This window comes from Penaeus monodon, chromosome 7, assembly GCF_015228065.2.
Source record: "Penaeus monodon isolate SGIC_2016 chromosome 7, NSTDA_Pmon_1, whole genome shotgun sequence".
Classification (NCBI taxonomy): domain Eukaryota; kingdom Metazoa; phylum Arthropoda; class Malacostraca; order Decapoda; family Penaeidae; genus Penaeus; species Penaeus monodon.
The window spans coordinates 38,057,801-38,062,800 of record NC_051392.1 but is presented as its reverse complement, the minus strand read 5'-3'; the positions used below and the strand labels follow the sequence as shown (position 1 = coordinate 38,062,800).

Genomic DNA, 5,000 nt, shown 5'->3' with positions numbered 1-5,000 from the left:
ATCTACATGACCAGCAATATTTATGTCCAAGGAAAAAAATATGCAAATCACTCATTCATATTCTTTGTTTTTAGATGATTAGCCATGAAAAAAAAATTACCCGTCAAGCCTAATTCTTTCGTTCAATCTGTAATTAAGAGAAATATTTTATTTATTATTATTATTTTTTAATGATATATATACGTCAACGTAAAAGCCTCGGTTTGTAAAGGAATTATGTGCTTCTGCTTACTTACTTTTACTTTACTTACTTACTTACTTTGCTTACTTACTTACTCACTTTACTTACTTACTTTACTTTGCTTACTTACTTAATTTACTTTACTTACTTTACTTTACTTACTTTTTACTCTTATGTTTATTTCCTTGTTCTTTAACGTGTAGCTATTTATATTTCTTTTTGATTTAGATCTTTAATTATATTTCTTTCTTGTTCTGTGTAATCCTATTCTGTTTAACCTCGTTTTGTTCCTTTCTTTTATCCCTTTGTTTGGGTATATTTTTCTTTCTATTCCTCTCTCTCTCTCTCTCTCTCTCTCTCTCTCTCTCTCTCTCTCTCTCTCTCTCTCTCTCTCTCTCTCTCTCTCTCTGTATGTTGCATTTTCATCATCTTACCTTCATCTCTTCTCTTTGCGTCTGTTGTCTTCGTGTGTTCTGCTGTGTGTTTTCTTGTGCTTCTCTGTTGCTTCTCTGTTCTCTCGTTGTTGTTGTTGTGTTTGTGTGTGTTGGTGTGTTGTGTGCTTGCGTGCGTGCTGTGGTGCGTGCGTGTGTGCGTGTGTGTGTGCGTGCGTGCGTGCGTGCGTGCGTGTGTGTGTGCGTGTGTGTGTCTCTGTGTTTGTGTGCTTTTGACAGCCAAATCCAATTATCAATCACCATTTCCTCCTCTTTGCGTCCCGCTCTTCCACCCCGCTTCCCTTGCTTAATTTTCCTCCATTTTGCACACGAACCAACTCGCTCGAAGCCGCGTGGGCAACGAGCCTAAAACCAATCCAGTGGGAGGCAAGACAATGCTGTAAAACAAGTCTGAAGAATCATCTGTAACTCAATCTCTAATAACCTGCTTTTGCCTCCGTCGCGCCGTTCAGTGATTGTGCTTCATAATTATATATCGTTCGAGTTTATTGATTATAGATTCGTTAAAGGGGAGGATTAGGATAAATGGAGAGAGAGAGGGGGAGGGGGAGAGAGAGGGGGAGGGAGGGAGGAGGAGGGAAGAGGAGAGGAGGGAGGAGAGGAGGGAAGAGGGAGGAAGAGGGAGTGAGGGAGAGGAGGAGATGAGAAGATAGATGAGAGTAGAGAGAGAGAGAGAGAGAGAGAGAGAGAGAGAGAGAGAGAGAGAGAGAGAGAGAGAGAGAGAGAGAGAGAAAGAGAGAGAAAGAGAAAGAAAGTGACAAAACGATAATACTTTCACAGGTACGGAAGTTCTCGGTTTTGTTGGAAAACTGTCGGGGGAAAAATTTATAACCCGCGTCCTCTCTCTCTCTCTCTCTCTCTCTCTCTCTCTCTCTCCTCCTCCTCTTCTCCTCTCTCCTCTCTTCTCTCTCTCTCTCTCTCTCTCTCTCTCTCTCTCGTATCTGTTAAAACAATCATCCGAGGCATCTGCAGGAACCAGTTACATCTTGTTCTAGACCTAATAAACGCCTACATTTTCGCTCAATGTTGATCACTCCCCCCCCGTCCCTCCCTCCCCTCCCCCCCTTCCCCCTTACCACTAAATCTTAAGGTCATGGCGAAAAAAATATCATGCAACACGTCAATAACTCGCTCGTGTATAACAACTACCTCATAATAAAAGCGATCATCGATTTAAAACTTGAACCCAAATGCATACAAACCCAATCGCGGGAAATCATGAACTCAGAGATAAATAACAGGTTCCCGCCATTTTTTTTTCTTCTCTCTCTCTCTCTCGCCATTTTTTTTCTTCTCTCTCTCTCTCGCCATTTTTTTTTCTCTCTCTCTCTCTTTCTTTTCGCTCTTTTTTTTTCTTTTCTTTTTTTTCTTTTCTCAACCGACCTGCTGTACCCGACACGTGTGCGTTCTTCCACGAGGGTTCTAGAATTTACTTACACGCTCGCCAGAAAAATCATTTTCTTAAAGACGCCTGTTATCCCGAACGGACGCGAAAATCTCCCGTTTTTTTTTTCTTTTCTTTTCTTTTCTCTTTTCTTTTCGCTTTGTTTATTTTTATTTTTTGTATTTTCTTCTAATTCTTCTCATTTTTTTTTTTCCTGTTTTTGTTGTTTTGTTTTTTGTTTCGTTTTGTTCGTTTCTGTGTTGTTGTTGTTTTTTCTTCTTCTTCTAAGTCTGTTTCTTTTTTATATTCCTGCGTTTCAGTGTCTTCTAATTCTGTTTATTTTTGTTTCTCTTTTTGTATGTCGTTTATTCGTTATTCTTGCTTTCTCTTTTTTTTTTATTCTTCTCGGCTCCTTCGTATCCTTCCTTTTATGTCTTTTCTCACTTTCCTAACCATTATTCTTTCCACTTTTACCTTCCTCCTCTCACCTCCTTCCTTTTATCACTCTTTTCTTTCTCCTATCGCCTTCCTCTTTTTATCACCTCCCCCTATCGCCCTAGCCCCCCCCCCCCTTCTTCCTCCTATTATCCCCTTCCTCCTATCACCTCCTCCTTCCTCCCTTTTCCTCCCATCCCCTCCTCCTTCCTCCCTTTTCCTGCCCCTCCTCTTCTCTATGACCTCCCATCCCTCTCTTCCTTCCTTTTCCATCCCCTCCTCACTTCCCTATACCTCCCATACCTCCACTTTTCCTCCATCCCCTCCTCCTTCCTCCTATCTCCATCACCTCCTTCTTTCTCCATCCCTCCTCTTTCCTTATGACCTCCCTCATCGCCCTTCCCCCTCCCCCCTCTTCCTCCACCTCATCATCTCCCTTCCTCCTATCACCTCCCCTTTCCTCCCATCTCCTCCTCCTTCCTCCTATGACCTCCCATCACCTCCCTTTTCCTCTTATGACCTCCTACGCAACACCACTTCCTCTTCGCGCGCCCGTGACACCCATGATGCAGCTGCCTGTCCGCTAAGAGAACGTTCCTTGTTTGCGTCCCTTCGAAGGCATTGTTCCTGGTCCCTTGTATTAATTAATGTCTTATCTACCTGCGTCTTGTATTTTATCTCTATCATTATTATTATTGTTGTTGTTGCTGTTGTTGTTGTTGTTATCTCTGTCTTATTTATTCATTTCTTTGCGTATTTGCTTGTCATTGTTTTTTTTTTTTTTCATTATTATCTCTATCATATCTATTCATCTCTTTACGCATTTGCTTGCTATTGTTATCTTTATGTTCTTTCTTCTTTTTTTCTGGGGGGGGGAGTGGCGATAGAAGGAGTAGGAAGACAAAAAAAAGAAATATTATTGACGAAGGAACAGGATGAAAGATATTTAAAAAAAGACGATAATAATGAGCATCTTTAAGACCTCCATGTTGTTATTATAATTTCGTCACTTTATCTCTATACGCCGTGATGTGACTGACGATGGGAGACGACGAAAAAAAAAACAGGATAAAAGATAAATAAGAGGATTGTGATGACGTGTGTCTCTCAACCTTTTCGAAGAATGCAACTCCAAGTCCTTCGTTTTGCTTTTTTTTATAATCTTGTCTCTACCCATAAAAAAAAAAACGAAGGACTAAAGCAGGGAACAACAACAAAAGTAAAAAAAAAAATCTAAATGGCGTGCAAAACTGACGTACCAGGCTATAATGTTTGCGATAATGATAGATTTTACAACCCTGCTGTTTTATGCGGCCTCCATGTCCTGGTGGTCAGTTCTGGCGTCCTTGGGTCAGGCAGGTTGTATGGGAACACCTGGTGACCTTGACTCCCGCCGTGACCTTCCTTAACCCCCGAATCCTGTTGCTATAATCACAGTACGCGTGTTTATTTTTCTTTCTTATTATGAGCTTGGATGTTATCATTTATATTATAATAATGGGAGGGAGATTATTATTATTGTTGTTGTCATTTTCATTATCACCATTATTATCATTATTATTATCTTCATCATCACAATCATCATTATCATTATCTTCATCATCACAATCATCATTATCATTATCATTACACACGCACACACGCACACACACACACACACACACACACACACACACACACACACACACACACACACACACACACACACACACACACACACACACACATTGTATGTCTTGCCAATGCTACTAAAGTCACTCGATTTTTAGCAGAGGAAATATCTGAGACGATTCTTCTATTCTGTGTACGTATGCATGTATGTATATAAGAATGTATTATGTATGTATGTATGCATGTATGTATGTATGTATGTATGTATGTATGTATGTATGTATGTATGTATGTATGTATGTATGTATGTTGTATGCACGCATGCATGTACATACATTCGTATGTTTGCATGTACATACGTTCGTATGTCTGCATATACATATGTACATATGCCTGTTTGTATGCATGTATGTATGTATGTATGTATGTATGTATGTATGTATGTATGCATGCATGTATGTTCATCATGAAACCCAGCATAGGGAGAGGGACGAGCGAGGTCAGTATTAATACCTAACGGTTAATTTCGCCAAGACGGACTCAAGCAAACACTCGATACATCAGTTTGCCTCCGAAAAGGTATCGGGTTTACACTTGCCTTTCAAAAGGAAAGGCGATTACTTTTCTTCTCTTCAAAATAACGTATTAATATATATGTTTGTTTGTTTATTTTTACTGACAAAACTCTCATCCTATCTCATATATGTATTTAAGTATCAATTTCATTTTTTCTTCGCCCAGATTACCTTAAAAAGGGATTAAAGTCATATGATAATAAACCAAGGGAGGTGCAGTAGGGCAGGTAACTTCAGCACACACAGACGAAATCTAATTAACGGCCTGGGAACTTACCTGCTTCAGGAGGAGGGGGGTGGGGGGGGCAGGAGGCGTCGAGCGGGGCATTCCACTCACCTCTTGAAAGCACATTCCTCCCCCC

At 40.4% G+C, this 5,000-nt stretch overlaps 1 protein-coding gene across 1 annotated transcript in view; it reads right to left on the bottom strand.

The window, feature by feature from the left end:
- The window catches only part of LOC119575270, a gene marked incomplete in the record, with an annotated part of 145,564 nt that overhangs the window by 63,222 nt on the left and 77,342 nt on the right, over positions 1 to 5,000 (bottom strand).